We start from the raw sequence: 20,841 nt of genomic DNA, 5'->3' as shown, positions 1-20,841 counted from the left end.
TAGAGGTGAGTGGAGGGGTGATGGGATGAGAGAGGTGGTAGAGGTGGGTGGAGGGGTGATGGGATGAGAGAGGTGGTAGAGGTGAGTGGAGGGTGATGGGAGTTCTGTTGAGCTTTTGATTCTCTCCCACACACACACACACGCACACACACACACACACACACACACACACACACACACACACACACACACACACACACACACACACACACACACACACACACACACAAACCCCAAATCCAGATTGTATAATCTATAATCCCCAGTGTGGGTAATGAGGGGAGAAACAGAGAGAAATAGCACTTCTATACAGCAGGATTAGATCAAAACAAATCTCCCTCTATATATTTGAGTCAGTAGGTTGCATAGTAGTCTACTACTTCACTGGATAAACAGCCCTACCGTTCAGTGTCCAAACAATGTACATTGGACAAGGCCTTGTTATTGCATAATATACAGTAACTTGTTACAAAGAACCTTGAATATCTCCAGGTATACATAACGAATCTATTGAAACAATACACAGGTATTCATGTTTGATATAGAATACAAATGAACCATTAAAATAATAATAGCTGAAATTAAAAGGCGGAATAAATCAGTCTGAAGTGAAATTCTGAAACCAACATTTATTTTTTTCCATTTTAAAATACAAAATATTTAGCAATATTATATTATAGTAAACCATTTGACAGCCTTTCATGCTCTTCGAGTAGCTTCAACATTTACCAGAATGTTCTTCTATCATTTCATATATTATTTCCTATAGTCACCAGGGTTTTCACACTGCGTCCTGCTATCATCTAGTCTATTTGTGAGACTTAATGGATGAGCATGTCATTTGTTTAATTGTATTATTTTCTCCTCCTCCCCTCCTCCCCCCCTCCTCCTCCTCCTCCTGCTCCTCTCCTCTCCTGCTCCTCCTCCTCCTCCCCTCCTCCCCTCCTACTCCTCTCCTCCTCCTCTCCTCCTCCTCCTCCTCGCCCCATAAAGCCTTGAGCTAGCAAAAGTAGTAACCTGACAGATTTGAAAAACAAAGTTGCACAGCAAATGAAAGAGTGAAAACTGTAAAAGGTCTCTCTTGCACCCAACACACCTTGCTTCAAACCCCCATGATGCTCGTTGATCAGGTCAAGCTCCCGTCTGGCGTCTCTGTACCCCATCCAACCAAAACATCTACAGTCAGGTCAAGCTCTATTTACATATTACAACAAAATATCTACACACAGAAAGCAGACACATTTGGAAACTAAAAACTTGATGCAAGTTGTGAAAATGTAGATCATGTAAATCTCTTGAAATTCTCCCTTGGTCTTCCAGGTGACATATGGAGCAGTTGATCTGTCTCTGCCAAGATGGCCGACCACTTCACACAACAGACTGTCATCACCTAGAAGAGGAGCTATAGAATATGTCTCACACACACACACACACACACGCACGCACGCACACACACACGCACGCACACAGACAGACAGATGCACACGCACACACACACACACACACACACACACACACACACACACACACACACACACACACACACACACACACACACACACACACACACACACACACACACACACTTCATTCTTGTAGATTATCCAACTCCACTGACTACTGGGTGGAGGCTACACACTAAACTTCAAGGTTGCGCTCTGAGTTACAGCAAAACGTGACAACATACAGATAGAAACGTTTAAATGCAGAAAACAAATCACCAGCACATATTACTATTGACATTTTCCAATCAAACAAGCAACATTTCATTCCTTATGATGAATAGGCAAAACACATTCAATATCTTCCATAGCTTTCAAACCCCTCAGTTCATATCAGCTGTTTTACGTCGTAGCAGTAGCTCACCTCATCCTTAATAGCAGTTAACCAGAGAGTTAAACAATAGGCTGCATCTGAAATGGGACCCTATTCCCAGAGCCGTATGCGCCCTGGTCAAAAGTAGTGCACTATATGGGGGGAAAGGGTGCTATGTCAGGTGCACCATAGGTTGGCAGTAGTTTAGTGCTGCTGGTCTGGTCCAGAGCCCTTCCTCTAGGTGTGATGCTGAGAGGAGAGATGAGACCATGGATGATGATAGTCTATTCTCCTGTGGTGTTGGTTAGTGATGAATTTCTTTAGGTTAGTAAATAATCTCTCATGGCTTGGTCTATACATGGACCCATGACAACTGTACCGGATTGGAACCATAGAAACAGAATGATGGAATGAATGTCATTCTATTTCTGCGTATTGGAACCAGGTCCTGCTTTGTGTTTTAGAACCAGGTTCTGCTCTGTGTATTGGAACCAGGTCCTGCTTTGTGTTTTAGAACCAGGTTCTGCTCTGTGTATTGGAACCAGGTTCTGCTCTGTCTATTGGAACCGGTTCTGCTCTGTCTATTGGAACCAGGTTCTGCTCTGTCTATTGAAACCAGGTTCTGCTCTGTCTATTGGAACCGGTTCTGCTCTGAGTATTAGAACCAGGTTCTTCTCTGTGTGGATGAGGGGATGTTTATGGGTATGAATCTAGAACACAGGCTGTTCTCTACAAAGGCACTATTAACCATGCTGAAGGGTTCTCTGGTTTTGCACCGCCTGCAGTCTGTATCGGGTTCCAGACCTGGCTCAGAATAGTTTGATTTCATTACTTTAGGATGCGCTTGATTTAGCTTGTCTGCTGTGCAGAGTTCACCCAGGTGGGTGGGGATCTCTCGTCATGGTACTATTATATTGGTTCCACAAGCAGAATAGAGTACACCTAAAGTGTTTGCAAGAAAACAAATATTTTACTATTTTGACACAGGTCTGCTCCGGGAACTGCAACATAGCACCGCTTGACTTCCCTCTCTCCCTCTCTCCCTCCCTCCCTCCAAGGCAGGAGCTGTGAAGCTGTATGAACAATGGGTCTGTTCCAATCTCCATATTAGATAGTAGTGCCACTGCAACAAGACCATGTGTCTGGTGGAAAGGAAGACAACTAAACAACAACATCCCTTGAAAAACCAAAGCAAGACAAACAGCAACGTCTGTGTGTGAGTGTGGGATGGTTGGAGAGAGGTGTGGAGTGTCGCTGTTATTCTGTATTGATTATCACTAGTTTTCTCTTCAGGGCTACAAACTATAAATGTGTTATTCCTGACCATCCAGTACATAGATTTGTTCTGCTGTTACAGTATACATACAAACACCTTCTGTCTTGCAAAAATAACATGTCACAATAGCATTAAACTGAGTCACACTTTTCACAGCAATGTCCACAAAGACATTGATGACGCCATAGTTTTTCCCCGTATTATAATACCAATATAAGACTGTTGACAGTAGAAAGGTAAGATGATGAAAGGCATAAGCAGTAGTTTAAGGTGTGCACCGCGTCATCTCTGCTCCCACGCTGGACACCAGTATGAATCCGTGTGTAATGGTTTAGAATATCATTCATTCCATGCACTATATTAATCAGAAGCAGATGAATGTATAGAATGGTGAAATGTATGTATACTGTTGACTGCCATGTTGGGTGATGTTGAGAAAATATATATTCTAATGGATATCATTGTTTGCAAAAAGACAATGATCTATATATGTCATCATATATACGTTTGTGAAAGCTAAAATGGCCCTAACACACACATGCCCTCTCCAGCACTTTGTGGAGCAGTCTGGGTGATGAGAACCAACCCAGTCTACTCCTGGAATACATTCCTCCACTTCCTGCTTGTCAGTGTTGCCTTCTCCTCCAGCTCTCCATCTCTCTCTGTCTGTTTCTGGGCTCCTACATCCCTCCTTCTACTTTTTCAAATGGTTCTACGGTTCTTCTTCTCATGTCTCTTCTGGTTGGTTAGTTGTTTGTCCCATCGTGTGATAGTGAGGGTGGTGAGAGTAGTCACAGTGTGATGGGGGGGTGGGGAGTTGGCAGGCAGGAGGGGCAGGCTGTGGAGAGATGACAGGGTGTGACAGAAGTAGTCATGGTGATGGGTGGCCATGGTGACAGGTCACCACGGTGATGAGTCTCCATGGTGACACGTCCTTATGGTGGCAGATCTCCATGGTGACAGGTCAGGTCACCATAGCGACGGTTTCCATGGCAGCCAGTCGTCATGGCATCGCCATCGGCTAGCGGTGACTGTCTATCTAACTAGACGAAGGAGTTCATAGCGTTGACCGGCGACGGGGCCTCGGAGCTCTCGTTGCCCTCGTGCGTGTCTTTCTCCTTCTTGCCGCTGTACTGGCCGATGAAGGATCCATCCTCGTTGAACTGGCCATCCCCTCCCTCGCCGTAGTCCACCAGGCTGTCATCACTGTCGTCCCTCTTCACCGTTCCGTTGGACGGCGTCCGGCTGCCCTTCAGAGGCTTGTGGTCCTCCGTGTCACTAAGGGTTAGGAGGGAGAGGGAGAGGCAGAGAAACGGTTTACTTTAGGTCAGATAGTGGTGGCTAAGTTTGGTCCTGGAGAGATATAGGGGGTGCAGGGTTTTGTTCCAGCCTGGCATTGATGCACCTAATTCACCTGACCAAGGTCTTGTTTAGGATGTGTTCAAGCTTGGCTGGAGCAAAAGCCTGGAACACCTAGTTCTGTGGGACTGGACTTGGTGACGAAAACTTTGACATGATTCCATTTCAATCAATAAGGCGTGCTTCTCAACATAACGCACATACTAGGCAGACATCAGACATCAGACCATGTGCTATCCATTAAATCTACATGCATTAAAGACTCAGAGGGATTCAAATAACAGATCTGTCCAAAATGCATAGGGGTCTTAATGGTCTTGGGGTCGAGGGGCTGATTCGTACAAAAACCCTTTTATTGAAATTACAAACTGAACTGATTCTGGTGGATCAATCTACCAGTAGAAGTGCAGCACACTATATCCTGTTCAACATTAACACCACGGTGACACTATATCCTGTTCAACATTAACACCACGGTGACACTATATCCTGTTCAACATTAACACCACGGTGACACTATATCCTGTTCAACATTAACACCACGGTGACACTATATCCTGTTCAACATTAACACCACGGTGACACTATATCCTGTTCAACATTAACACCACGGTGACACTATATCCTGTTCAACATTAACACCACGGTGACACTATATCCTGTTCAACATTAACACCACGGTGACACTATATCCTGTTCAACATTAACACCACGGTGACACTATATCCTGTTCAACATTAACACCACGGTGACAATATATCCTGTTCAACATTAACACCACGGTGACACTATATCCTGTTCAACATTAACACCACGGTGACACTATATCCTGTTCAACATTAACACTACGGTGACAATATATCCTGTTCAACATTAACACCACGGTGACAATATATCCTGTTCAACATTAACACCACGGTGACAATATATCCTGTTCAACATTAACACCACGGTGACACTATATCCTGTTCAACATTAACACCACGGTGACACTATATCCTGTTCAACATTAACACCACGGTGACACTATATCCTGTTCAACATTAACACCACGGTGACACTATATCCTGTTCAACATTAACACCACGGTGACAATATATCCTGTTCAACATTAACACCACGGTGACACTATATCCTGTTCAACATTAACACCACGGTGACAATATATCCTGTTCAACATTAACACCACGGTGACACTATATCCTGTTCAACATTAACACCACGGTGACAATATATCCTGTTCAACATTAACACCACGGTGACACTATATCCTGTTCAACATTAACACCACGGTGACAATATATCCTGTTCAACATTAACACCACGGTGACACTATATCCTGTTCAACATTAACACCACGGTGACACTATATCCTGTTCAACATTAACACCACGGTGACACTATATCCTGTTCAACATTAACACCACGGTGACAATATATCCTGTTCAACATTAACACCACGGTGACAATATATCCTGTTCAACATTAACACCACGGTGACACTATATCCTGTTCAACATTAACACCACGGTGACACTATATCCTGTTCAACATTAACACCACGGTGACACTATATCCTGTTCAACATTAACACTACGGTGACAATATATCCTGTTCAACATTAACACCACGGTGACACTATATCCTGTTCAACATTAACACCACGGTGACAATATATCCTGTTCAACATTAACACCACGGTGACACTATATCCTGTTCAACATTAACACCACGGTGACACTATATCCTGTTCAACATTAACACCACGGTGACACTATATCCTGTTCAACATTAACACCACGGTGACAATATATCCTGTTCAACATTAACACCACGGTGACACTATATCCTGTTCAACATTAACACCACGGTGACAATATATCCTGTTCAACATTAACACCACGGTGACACTATATCCTGTTCAACATTAACACCACGGTGACACTATATCCTGTTCAACATTAACACCACGGTGACACTATATCCTGTTCAACATTAACACCACGGTGACAATATATCCTGTTCAACATTAACACCACGGTGACACTATATCCTGTTCAACATTAACACCACGGTGACACTATATCCTGTTCAACATTAACACCACGGTGACAATATATCCTGTTCAACATTAACACCACGGTGACACTATATCCTGTTCAACATTAACACCACGGTGACAATACACAGGTATATAGGACTTAGTAATGCTGTCCTTAGTGTTTCCTCGCCGCTCGTATTCCATCTATGCCAGAATATGGCATACATTTATACTGTATAGAAATAACAACACTGAGTGTACAAAACATTAAGGACACCTACTCTTTCCATGACATAGCACCCCATTTAAGTTTATATAAGGTGAAGTATTATCTTTTATCTTGTCATGACAGAATGACCAGATGAATCCAGGTGAAACCCATGGTAACCTTGTCACTGGTTAAATCCACTTTAATCAGACTTGATGAAGGGGGGAAGACAGGTTAAATAATGATTTTTAAGCGTTTTGACAATTGAGACATGGATTGTGTATGTGTGTCATTCAGAGGGTGAATGGACAAGACAAAATATTGAAGTGCCTTTGAACAGGGTCTGGTAGTAGGTACCAGGCACACTGGTTTGTGTCAAGAACTGCAACGCTGCTGGGTTTTTCACACTCAACAGTTCCCTGTGTATATCAATATTGGTCGACCACCCAAAGGACATCCAGCCAACTTGACAGAACTGTGGGAAGCATTGGAGTCAACATGGGCCAGCATCCCTGTGGAACACTTTCGACACCTTGTAGAGTCCATGCCCCGACGAATTGCACCTTGTTCTGAGGGCAAAACAAGGTGCAACTCAATATTAGGAAGGTGTCGTTAATGTTTTGTACACTGTGTATTATATTAGATTGACATTACAATGGCACAACTCATAAATACAACCGAATTTTGACATTTTTCTACCCAAAAGGAAACATTGAAAGCAACTGAAAATGAAGCCAAACAGGATATGCAGTCAAATAGTAGCTTCTGATTTTAGTGACTGTTAGTGTTAAATAAATACAACCGGATTACAATCAGGTGCTAGCCAACAAACAGGTGAGTTAAACTGACATAGTATAATCTGTGCTGGGTTTGACAAGGCCCAGCTGTCTCCTTTAGCATCAGTTTAGACACACACACAGACCTGTATCAGACGGTATGTGTTGCATGCCAGGCTTGCTGTATGCTAATAGCATAATGCTAACCCCCTTACCTTTCCAGGGACCTACACCCCAAAGACAGAGAACAATGGAGGAACACATGAAGAGTGGTGGATGAGAAAATACATTCTGCTATGTGCTTTATTACAGTAGCAGCCTGATATCAAAAAGTCAACCCATGTATTACAGTAGCAGCCTGATATCAAACAGTCAACCCATGTATTACAGTAGCAGCCTGATATCAAACAGTCAACCCATGTATTACAGTAGCAGCCTGCTATCAAACAGTCAACCCATGTATTACAGTAGCAGCCTGATATCAAACAGTCAACCCATGTATTACAGTAGCAGCCTGATATCAAACAGTCAACCCATGTATTACAGTAGCAGCCTGATATCAAACAGTCAACCCATTTATTACAGTAGCAGCCTGATATCAAACAGTCAACACATGTATTACAGTAGCAGCCTGATATCAAACAGTCAACCCAAGTATTACAGTAGCAGCCTGATATCAAACAGTCAACCCATGTATTACAGTAGCAGCCTGCTATCAAACAGTCAACCCATGTATTACAGTAGCAGCCTGATATCAAACAGTCAACCCATGTATTACAGTAGCAGCCTGATATCAAACAGTCAACCCATGTATTACAGTAGCAGCCTGATATCAAACAGTCAACCCATGTATTACAGTAGCAGCCTGATATCAAACAGTCAATCCATGTATTACAGTAGCAGCCTGATATCAAACAGTCAACCCATGTATTACAGTAGCAGCCTGATATCAAACAGTCAACCCATGTATTACAGTAGCAGCCTGATATCAAACAGTCAACCCATGTATTACAGTAGCAGCCTGCTATCAAACAGTCAACCCATGTATTACAGAAGCAGCCTGATATCAAACAGTCAACCCATGTATTACAGTAGCAGCCTGCTATCAAACAGTCAACCCATGTATTACAGTAGCAGCCTGATATCAAACAGTCAACCCATGTATTACAGTAGCAGCCTGATATCAAACAGTCAACCCATGTATTACAGTAGCAGCCTGCTATCAAACAGTCAACCCATGTATTACAGTAGCAGCCTGATATCAAACAGTCAACCCATGTATTACAGTAGCAGCCTGATATCAAACAGTCAACCCATGTATTACAGTAGCAGCCTGATATCAAACAGTCAACACGTTTGAAGCGCCACAATTATTATTATTACTATACTAACTAAAAACAAAACCCCCCCAAAAAGATTTGGCACACAAAGTATGATGATGATATCACAAGTTAGTGCAGATTGAGACACGTTCAGCAGTAAAGTCTGATACAACTTCTCAACAATGATAGCATGACAGCTGTTTTTAATGTTACATTAAAATACATACGCTATTTGCATACACACACACACTAATGTATACAAGTTGCTTTGATATATTATGAAATCATATTTGTAAGTAAGTACAGTATTTACAGTGTTAATTAAACACAGACAGGTGTAGATTATGTCTTGTTAATTATACACAGACAAGTGTAGATTATGTCTTGTTAATTAAACACAGACAGGTGTAGATTATGTCTTGTTAATTATACACAGAGAGGTGTAGATTCTGTCTTGTTAATTAAACACAGAGAAGTGTAGATTCTGTCTTGTTAATTAAACACAGAGAAGTGTAGATTCTGTCTTGTTAATTAAACACAGAAAGGTGTAGATTCTGTCTTGTTAATTAAGCACAGAGAGGTGTAGATTCTGTCTTGTTAATTATACACAGACAGGTGTAGATTATGTCTTGTTAATTAAACACAGACAGGTGTAGATTCTGTCTTGTTAATTATACACAGACAGGTGTAGATTCTGTCTTGTTAATTAAACACAGAGAGGTGTAGATTCTGTCTTGTTAATTATACACAGACAGGTGTAGATTCTGTCTTGTTAATTAAACACAGACTGGTGTAGATTCTGTCTTGTTAATTATACACAGAGAGGTGTAGATTCTGTCTTGTTAATTATACACAGAGAGGTGTAGATTCTGTCTTGTTAATTAAACACAGAGAGGTGTAGATTCTGTCTTGTTAATTAAACACAGACTGGTGTAGATTCTGTCTTGTTAATTATACACAGAGAGGTGTAGATTCTGTCTTGTTAATTAAACACAGAGAGGTGTAGATTCTGTCTTGTTAATTAAACACAGAGAGGTGTAGATTCTGTCTTGCCTCGAGCGAGTCAGGAAGGGAGAGTTTCCTTGTTCCTTGGTAAAATGTTCTACACATCCAAACATGTCAATCAGAACAACATGTCAATCAGAACAACATGTCAATCAGAACAACATGGAACAAGTACAGTAGTCTTCAAGGGGAATGTGTGTGTGTGTGTGTTGTGTTCCAGAGTCTCTCTCTCACCTGTACTCTCCAAACGTCCCATCATCATCCTTCATCGGCTGGATCTCTGGGTCTTGATGAGCGTCCTCTTTTTCTTTCACTGTGGATAGAATACATATCATTGTTGCTGAATGTCTAGGGTGGGTGTGTGTGTGTGTGTGTGTGTGTGTGTGTACCTGGGTATTTCCCTCCCTTGTTCCTCTTGATGAAGCAGATGATGAGGAGGACGAGGATGAGGAGAGCGATGGCACACATCAGCCCTATGAACCAACCCTGAGTGGCTAGGTCTACCTGGTTGCTTTTCATTGCTTCTGACACACACACACACACACACACACACACACACACACACACACACACACACACACACACACACACACACACACACACACACACACACACACACACACACACACACACACACACACACACACACACAGGAAGAAGAAACATGGAAAAGGTTGTCAGAGTTCTGTTAACAGGTGAACATCTGAAGGGGGAGTGGTGCAGGCAAGGACCTGTATAAACCACAGTTAAATTAAATTAAGAAGCGGGAGGGAATTTCCCCCCAAAAAAATCAGGATGAAAAAAATGTATTCTTGTTTTCTAAATGAAGACATGCAACGACAATGACCCTCTACTGAACATACAGTGTGTTTCACCCAGCTTTCACTGCACACAAACTGAAAAGAGACAGGATACCTAAAGTGAAGTAGGGACATCATGAGGCATGCTTTAAACCTTGCTCTTACCATGCTGTTACACTAGCTACACCACAGATTATTACAGGTCAGACTGATGGAGCTCTTATCATGGGAAGAGGGTATGGAAGGAGGACGCAGGCAACTACAAGGAACAATCATCTACCGTACATCAGGGTTGGGGTCAATTCCAGTTCAATTCAGTCACTTCCAATTAATTGAAAAGCAATGAGGAAATACAATTGTAACTGGAACAGTTAACTTCCTGAATTGACTAATTTTGAAATGGAATTGTCCCCAACCCTGCAGTACACTGAGGCAGAGCGCTCTGGACATGCTGCCTCACCTGGCAGCGTTATCACTAGCTCCTCTGTACTGTGTATGGTAGCCTCAGAGTGATCTTTAACTACCACCCGAACCCTATAGGACGTCCCCGGCTTTAAGCCCTTTATCAGATAGGTCTGAGACCCGCTACTGCCGTTTACAAACTCTTTAGTCCAGTCTTCTTTACCTGGAGGGAATGCAGGCGTTGGGGAGAAAGTCAACATAGAGAGAAGGAAGGTATGTATTGAAAAAGCCAAGTATTTGGGTGATGATATGACAGATGTACTGAAAAACATTTTATTAGTGAAAACTTTTGAGTTGAGCATGCCACTTCCTCATTCTATGAGCTATGTTTTTATGGGAATTGATGATCCAGGTTTTGAAATAAATTAACAATGATACTTTAACCGTATTAAGTTTATATGTTTGACAGGCAGTTTATATGCTTAACTGTGTGTTTATATGCATGCAATTTGCTTTGTGATGCGATGAGACGATATTGTATAGAAGCAGGAATAGCTTACTGTTTTCTACAATATACTCCACATACACATTCTTATCTGGTCCAAAGTATTCCCAACTTATCACTGCTCCCTCCTCTCCCACCACAGATGAGTTTACATTGGTGAACGCCGAGCCTATCGGATGCACTGATCACACAGGGAAGAACATACATACAGGACAGTTGTTGAGCTACACAAGTTGGAATCGTTGCCAGTAAAATACAAGTCTCAGAGGTAGGATGTTACAGACGCTCACGGAGGAAGGTACTTAGACTCAAATACAAACTGTAGACTTTGTAATCTAATAAAGTAGTTTTTTTCTCCAGAAAATGAGTCACACCTATAACTAAATATCTACAGATATTCTGCCTTTCCTGCATTTTCCACCATATTTCCCTGAGAACTAATCATTTGTCACATGCAAGCTAGACACAGGACACACAACTGCTCTAAACAATGAGTTAACATGTTCCTCTTTAGAGATTTTATGGAGAGAGAGGTAAGGGACTCCGGGAATGGCTGTAGTACCCTTGTAAAACTGGGGGCGCAGAGACTGAGTGATGGGAGAGATTGGAAGATGGGGTTCTGTGTAGCCTGAAACAACAACACCACAGAGAAGAGTAAGACACCACAGACACCACAGACACCACAACCACAAGGACAGACAAACAAATAGTAACACAATACTATAGAGTTGTTATAGTAGTTAACATCATACAGGACAGGTAGTTATAGTAGTTATAGTAGTTATAGTAGTTAACATCATACAGGACAGGTAGTTATAGTAGTTATAGTAGTTATAGTAGTTAACATCATACAGGACAGGTAGTTATAATAGTTATAGTAGTTAACATCATACAGGACAGGTAGTTATAGTAGTTATAGTAGTTATAGTAGTTAACATCATACAGGACAGGTAGTTATAGTAGTTATAGTAGTTAGAGGTAGAGTAGTTAACATCATACAGGACAGGTAGTTATAGTAGTTATAGTAGTTAACATCATACAGGACAGGTAGTTATAGTAGTTATAGTAGTTATAGTAGTTAACATCATATAGGACAGGTAGTTATAGTAGTTATAGTAGTTAACATCATACAGGACAGGTAGTTATAGTAGTTAACATCATACAGGACAGATAGTTATAATAGTTATAGTAGTTAACATCATACAGGACAGGTAGTTATAGTAGTTAACATCATACAGGACAGGTAGTTATAGTAGTTAACATCATACAGGACAGGTAGTTATAGTAGTTATAGTAGTTGACATCATATAGGACAGGTAGTTATAGAAGTTATAGTAGTTAACATCATACAGGACAGGTAGTTATAGAAGTTATAGTAGTTAACATCATATAGGACAGGAAGTTATAGAGTTATAGTAGTTAACATCATATAGGACAGGTAGTTATAGTAGTTATAGTAGTTATAGTAGTTAACATCATATAGGACAGGCAGTTATAGAGTTATAGTAGTTAACATCATATAGGACAGGTAGCTATAGTAGTTAACATCATACAGGACAGGTAGTTATAGTAGTTAACATCATACAGGACAGGTAGTTATAGTAGTTCACATCATATAGGGCAGGTAGTTATAGAAGTTATAGTAGTTATAATAGTTAACATCATACAGGACAGGTAGTTATAGTAGTTAACATCATACAGGACAGGTAGTTATAGTAGTTATCATACAGGACAGGTAGTTATAGTAGTTATAGTAGTTAACATCATATAGGACAGGTAGTTATAGTAGTTATAGTAGTTAACATCATACAGGACAGGTAGTTATAGAAGTTATAGTAGTTAACATCATACAGGACAGGTAGTTATAGAAGTTATAGTAGTTAACATCATACAGGACAGGCAGTTATAGTAGTTAACATCATATAGGACAGGTAGTTATAGTAGTTATTGTAGTTATAGTAGTTAACATCATACAGGACAGGCAGTTATAGTAGTTATAGTAGTTGACATCGTACAGGACAGGTAGTTATAGTAGTTAACGTCATACAGGACAGGTAGTTATAATAGTTATAGTAGTTAACATCATACAGGACAGGTAGTTATAGTAGTTAACATCATATAGTACAGGTAGTTATAGTAGTTATAGTAGTTAACATCATATAGGACAGGTAGTTATAGAAGTTATAGTAGTTAACATCATGTAGGATGGCTTAATAAAACACATGGTACAGTGATGGAATGAATTCATGAGCGAGGGCAAGAAAAGAAGGGGAAAGACTGAGCGAATGAAAGAGATGAGTAGCCTACAACATTGCTATTCATCCATTTAGGTCTTTTAAGGTGAATTGGACATAAGGGTTGGTGCTTGCGGATGCAATGAACGCAGTAACAGGCTGATTTCTTTACTTTACCACTTAGAATGAGGAAATGCATTGGGGGCATGCATTCTAAGCAGTATTCTAGACTGGCTATTGGAACGCAGCATTAGAGTTAACATCTACTCCCACAGTAGCTAACATAGAGCATTATGGGTACTGTAGTACATCATGCTACAGCTCACTGATGATGGAGGAAGGCACATGCAGACAGATTACAGTAGCTATCTATCAGAGTCTAGTTTCTCTGACTGGTAGAACATGCAGACAGATCCTCAGTAGCTATCTATCAGGGTCTAGTAACTGGTAGAACATGCAGACAGATATACAGTAGCTATCTATCAGGGTCTAGTAACTGGTAGAACATGCAGACAGATCTACAGTAGCTATCTATCAGGGTCTAGTTTCTCTGAATGGTAGAACATGCAGACAGATCTACAGTAGCTATCTATCAGGGTCTAGTTTCTCTACCTAGTAGAACATGCAGACAGATCTACAGTAGCTATCTATCAGGGTCTAGTAACCAGTAGAACATGCAGACAGATCTACAGTAGCTATCTATCAGAGTCTAGTAACCAGTAGAACATGCAGACAGATCTACAGTAGCTATCTATCAGGGTCTAGTAACCAGTAGAACATGCAGACAGATCTACAGTAGCTATCTATCAGAGTCTAGTAACCAGTAGAACATGCAGACAGATCTACAGTAGCTATCTATCAGGGTCTAGTAACTGGTAGAACATGCAGGTGCTTCCGCTGAGAGACTTATTTTACCTTTGACCACATCTACTATGGGTTGCTGAATAAAGGCTTCAGAGAGAAGAGGAGAAAGAGAAAGAGAGGAATAAAGAGAGATAGAGAGAAGAGAAGACAAACAGGCAGAGGTGATGTAAGTAGATGAGCAAGGAAAAAGGTCAACTAGATCCCACCGTGTTCCCATTTTAAAGACAAAGTCTTATTTCACCAAGTTCACGCAAAACAGAATGATTCAATACAGGTCGAACAACACGGGTGACAGTTTTACCACACTTGAACACGTCAAAGAGTCCATGCAACCTGAAAAGTGTGTTAACCTCTGAGAAAACAATGACTCTCAATCTGAGAGAAACCACTCTCAAATTCATAGACAGCAGCTTTAGAGTGTTGAGTGGAGACAAATAATAACTTCAACACACCCATAATACTTTGTACAATTTGCTTTCACAGTACCTAAAGCTCTATAGAGATACATTAGATTCCTTGACCAAGATGGCCGTCGTGCAATCACCTTGCCGGCATGCCAATGGCCATTCAGTGTTGTATTTCATTCTAGTGTTGCCCGTTGGTTTGGCCGGGGTAGGCCGTCATTCTAAATAAGAATTTGTTCTTAACTGACTTGCTTAGTTAAAGAAAGGTTAAATAAATAAATCAATAACATGTCATTCTACGTAAAGCTCACCTTCATCCATGATAGTGATGGCCTCCTCTGTGATGGTTGGGCCGGAGCCCTTGATGGTCTTAGCGTTGAAGTAGAACTTATAGCGGGTGCTGTATTTGAGGTCGGCCAGGGTTATGGTGGTCTCATTGGCTGGGAACGTCATCTCCTCAACGGGACCAAGCTCATTGGAGTTGTTGACTGAGAGAGGAGGAGGGGGGGAGAGAGCAAGAGAGAGATGCATAAGGATAAAGATATTGAAATGCTTCCTTTGATTTCAAACCAATCCAGTGAGGCACACACACATACACACCCAGAAGGGTTGGAAGCCAGGGTCAGCCACAGATGCAACAATAAAAATGCAGCAAATTGCCCAGCAGACTTACCTGGCTGGTATTTGAGTGTGTAGCCGGTGAGGCGACCATTGTTGTCCTGTGGAGGACCCCACTCCAGCGTCAGAGAGTCCATGTTGGTGTTCTTTATACGCAAGAAGGAAGGAGGACCGGGTACTAAACACACACAGATAAACACATGAATACAATGTCATAACGTGTGGATGCAATTATGCAAAATGACTTATTAACTAAAGAAAACCATCATTCATAGGCACACAACCATACAGTAACGTACAGACAAAACCATTCTAACCTGATATGGTCAGCATTGTTTCCAGCCCATAGTCAGCCCCTTCCTACAGTACAGCACAATGCATGACTATATGTATACGGTAGTGGTGGCTGGTGGAACTTTAAATGGGGAGGACGGGCTCATAGTAATGGCTGGAGCGGAATGGATGGAAGGGTCTCAAATACATTAAACATCTAGTTTCCATGTCTACCATTCCATTTAATCCATTCCATTCATTATTATGAGCCATCCTCCCCTCACCAGCCTCCTTTGGTATATGGATTAAACACAGAGAATCTATCCAACAACAGTAGGAGTCTGAATGATGCCCCTTACCTCCCTCTGGGGTCTCAAAGTTGTGGTTGGGGCTGAGGGGCCCCTCTCCCTTGCCGTTGACCACCCTGATGTTCAGTGTATAGAGGCTGTAGGGTTTGAGGCCTGGTAGTCTGCCGTCAGTCCTGTTCCCACTGAAGGCCAACACCTGCTGCTCCTCCTGCTGTGCCTCTGCCTGGTGGAGGCTACGCTCACGCCAGTAGGACACCTGCAGGACCACACACACATCAGACAAACATTCTGGTCTAAATTACCAGGTTCTTCCTGGTTCCATGATCGGCAGATTTCCTACTTATTCCCTCCTGATTGCAGGAAGATCTGGGCATTTTGGCAAACATACCAGAATGTTGCCCCCGAACTAACTGATGTATGTATTTAAGTATCAATATATTGTGGTGATAATAAATCTTTCTCCACATTGTGAGGGATCTCTGGTTGCTGTATACAGTACCTTGTAGCCCTGGAGTCGTCCCCTGACCATGGAGGTGAGGACAGGCTCCCAGTGAACCTCTGCTAGTGTCCCGTTCTGAACCAGCACCTGGACACTCTCTGGGGCTGACATGGGCACTGAGTGACAGACAAAGATTTCAACAGACTATACTCCATACTGGCATGAAATATTTCCTGACAACAACCTTCTAATTTGTATTCTAACTAGAAATGATTGGAGCTAGAAGTTACTGGAACTTATGGTGACAGTTTTCAGTTAGAAAATGACCATTCCTCTGTCCATTCACAACCTCCTCAGTTACATAGACCTACCCATGTACAGTAGTAGTACTCACAGTCCTCTCTACACACACACACACATTTTTTTTTACATTTTAGTCATTTAGCAGACGCTCTTATCCAGAGCGACTTACAGTAGTGAATGCATACATTTCATTTCATGGGAATCGAACCCACAACCCTGGCGTTAAACACCATGCTCTACCAACTGAGCCACACGGGACTCACACAAACACACAAACACACACACACACACACACACACACACACACACACACACACACACACACACACACACACACACACACACACACACACACACACACACACACACACACACACACACACACACACACACACAGAGAGAGAGACACATACTACAATACTCACCGTCCTCTCCAGAGTATCCCACCACCGCCTCAGGCGCTGGTCCGTTTCCGTAGTCGTTCACCGCCTGAACTTTGACCTCGTAGGGAGTACGAAAGTGGGCGTGCCTGACACCACATACTTGGAGGCGTTAGCCACGGTCTCAGACGACCAGTCCTCCTCCACATCCTTCTGTCTCCAGTTCACCTTGTACTGTAGTCCTGGCCCGTTGGACTGGAGGCCTGTCAGCTCCTATGGCAGAGATATTACAGGGGAAGAGGGGTCTTGGAATCACTGGGATAATAGTGAGATGGTGACACCATGAATAGGGTCAGGAATGCTCACTGTAGGCTGCTGAATAGAGACTAATGATACTGATTATACTTTAGATGGAGCAGATCTTACCTTCCATGAGATGACTAAGTTATTATGTTCAGTTCCAACACCTTGGACATCTGTTGGATTCACATCTGGAGCTAACAGAATCACAAACAGATCACAGATCAGACCAAACCTCTTGCCTTTTCTACAGTGTACATCAGAACCTTCTTACTCTATAGTCATCCCTACCTCTCACTCTAACACTTCTGACCATCTCCTCTATAGTCATCCCTACCTCTCACTCTAACACTTCTGACCATCTCCTCTATAGTCATCCCTACCTCTCACTCTAACACTTCTGACCATCTCCTCTATAGTCATCCCTACCTCTCACTCTAACACTTCTGACCATCTCCTCTATAGTCATCCCTACCTCTCACTCTAACACTTCTGACCATCTCCTCTATAGTCATCCCTACCTCTCACTCTAACACTTCTGACCATCTCCTCTATAGTCATCCCTACCTCTCACTCTAACACTTCTGACCATCTCCTCTATAGTCATCCCTACCGCTCACTCTAACACTTCTGACCATCTTCCTCTATAGTCATCCCTACCTCTCACTCTAACACTTCTGACCATCTTCCTCTATAGTCATCCCTACCTCTCACTCTAACACTTCTGACCATCTCCTCTATAGTCATCCCTACCTCTAACCTCTACAGTTTCAAAACAGACTATTTGTATTTCTTTGACAATAAAGTAAGATCCACAGTATAGTTTTACCTGCAGGGTTGGTCCTGTACTGTCTGGAGGGCTGGCTGGGCTGGCTGTAGCCCACATGGTTCAAGGCCAGAACCCTGAAGGAGTAGTAGGCGTAGGGAGACAGGTCCAGGTGGGCCGTGGTCTTGGTGCCCTCCTCCTCTGTCAGGTTGTGCCACACCCCAGCCTGGTGGAGCAGGTCCTCATACTGGACTAGGAACTCTGGGAGGGGAGACAACATGGAGGAGGGGTTAGAACATGGAGGAGGGGAGACAACATGGAGGAGGGGTTAGAACATGGAGGAGGGGTTAGAACATGGAGGAGGGGTTGGGAACATGGAGGAGGGGTTAGAATATAGAGGAGGGGTTAGAACATGGAGGAGGGGTTAGAACATGGAGGAGGGGTTAGAACATGGAGGAGGGGGTTAGAACATGGAGGAGGGGAGACAACATGGAGGAGGGGTTAGAACATGGAGGAGGGGTTAGAACATGGAGGAGGGGTTAGAACATGGAGGAGGGGTTAGAATATGGAGGAGGGGTTAGAACATGGAGGAGGGGTTAGAACATGGAGGAGGGGTTAGAACATGGAGGAGGGGTTAGAACATGGAGGAGGGGTTAGAACATGGAGGAGGGGTTAGAACATGGAGGAGGGGTTAGAACATGGAGGAGGGGTTAGAACATGGAGGAGGGGTTAGAATATAGAGGAGGGGTTAGAACATGGAGGAGGGGTTAGAATATAGAGGAGGGGTTAGAACATGGAGGAGGGGTTAGAATATGGAGGAGGGGTTAGAACATGGAGGAGGGGTTAGAAGATGGAGGAGGGGTTAGAACATGGAGGAGGGGTTAGAACATGGAGGAGGGGTTAGAATATAGAGGAGGGGTTAGAACATGGAGGAGGGGTTAGAACATGGAGGAGGGGGTTAGAACATGGAGGAGGGGTTAGAACATGGAGGAGGGGTTAGAACATGGAGGAGGGGTTAGAATATAGAGGAGGGGTTAGAACATGGAGGAGGGGTTAGAATATAGAGGAGGGGTTAGAACATGGAGGAGGGGTTAGAATATGGAGGAGGGGTTAGAACATGGAGGAGGGGTTAGAAGATGGAGGAGGGGTTAGAACATGGAGGAGGGGTTAGAACATGGAGGAGGGGTTAGAACATGGAGGAGGGGTTAGAACATGGAGGAGGGGTTAGAACATGGAGGAGGGGTTAGAATATAGAGGAGGGGTTAGAACATGGAGGAGGGGATAGAATATGGAGGAGGGGTTAGAACATGGAGGAGGGGTTAGAACATGGAGGAGGGGTTAGAATATAGAGGAGGGGTTAGAACATGGAGGAGGGGTTAGAACATGGAGAAGGGGTTAGAACATGGAGGAGGGGTTAGAACATGGAGGAGGGGTTAGAACATGGAGGAGGGGTTAGAACATGGAGGAGGGGTTAGAACATGGAGGAGGGGTTAGAACATGGAGGAGGGGATAGAATATGGAGGAGGGGTTAGAACATGGAGGAGGGGATAGAATATGGAGGAGGGGTTAGAACATGGAGGAGGGGTTAGAACATGGAGGAGGGGTTAGAACATGGAGGAGGGGTTAGAAGATGGAGGAGGGAAATGGATTGGATCTTGGGTCGGTAGTGACCCTGTCGTGTTCATTATAATACAGTACTCTGTGTGGGGCTGTTGTGTTCATTATAATACAGTACTCTGTGTAGGGCTGTTGTGTTCATTATAATACAGTACTCTGTGTAGGGCTGTTGTGTTCATTATAATACAGTACTCTGTGTAGGGGCTGTTGTGTTCATTATAATACAGTACTCTGTGTGGGGCTGTTATGTTCATTATAATACAGTACTCTGTGTGGGGCTGTTGTGTTCATTATAATACAGTACTCTGTGTAGGGCTGTTGTGTTCATTATAATACAGTACTCTGTGTAGGGCTGTTGTGTTCATTATAATACAGTACTCTGTGTAGGGCTGTTGTGTTCATTATAATACAGTACTCTGTGTAGGGCTGTTGTGTTCATTATAATGCAGTACTCTGTGTAGGGCTGTTGTGTTCATTATAATACAGTACTCTGTGTAGGGCTGTTGTGTTCATTATAATACAGTACTCTGTGTAGGGCTGTTGTGTTCATTATAATACAGTACTCTGTGTAGGGCTGTTGTGTTCATTATAATACAGTACTCTGTGTAGGGCTGTTGTGTTCATTATAATACAGTACTCTGTGTAGGGCTGTTGTGTTCATTATAATACAGTACTCTGTGTAGGGCTGTTGTGTTCATTATAATACAGTACTCTGTGTAGGGCTGTTGTGTTCATTATAATACAGTACTCTGTGTAGGGCTGTTGTGTTCATTATAATACAGTACTCTGTGTAGGGCTGTTGTGTTCATTATAATACAGTACTCTG

At 42.7% G+C, this 20,841-nt stretch overlaps 1 long non-coding RNA gene and 1 pseudogene across 1 annotated transcript; one reads left to right on the top strand and one right to left on the bottom strand.

Annotated features, from left to right (window-relative positions):
- Positions 1-1,684: 1,684 nt before the first annotated feature.
- The window catches only part of LOC106598423 (neuronal cell adhesion molecule-like), a 172,454-nt pseudogene continuing 153,297 nt past the window's right edge, over positions 1,685-20,841 (bottom strand).
- On the top strand, positions 12,166-12,675 carry LOC123743822 (uncharacterized). The gene is made up of 3 exons (XR_006770707.1): positions 12,166-12,318; positions 12,516-12,556; positions 12,648-12,675. It is a non-coding gene; the product is annotated as an uncharacterized lncRNA (long non-coding RNA).

This window comes from Salmo salar, chromosome ssa07, assembly GCF_905237065.1.
Source record: "Salmo salar chromosome ssa07, Ssal_v3.1, whole genome shotgun sequence".
NCBI classification, from domain to species: domain Eukaryota; kingdom Metazoa; phylum Chordata; class Actinopteri; order Salmoniformes; family Salmonidae; genus Salmo; species Salmo salar.
Note: the sequence above shows the minus strand (reverse complement) of the source record. Positions and strands in the feature narration are given on the sequence as shown.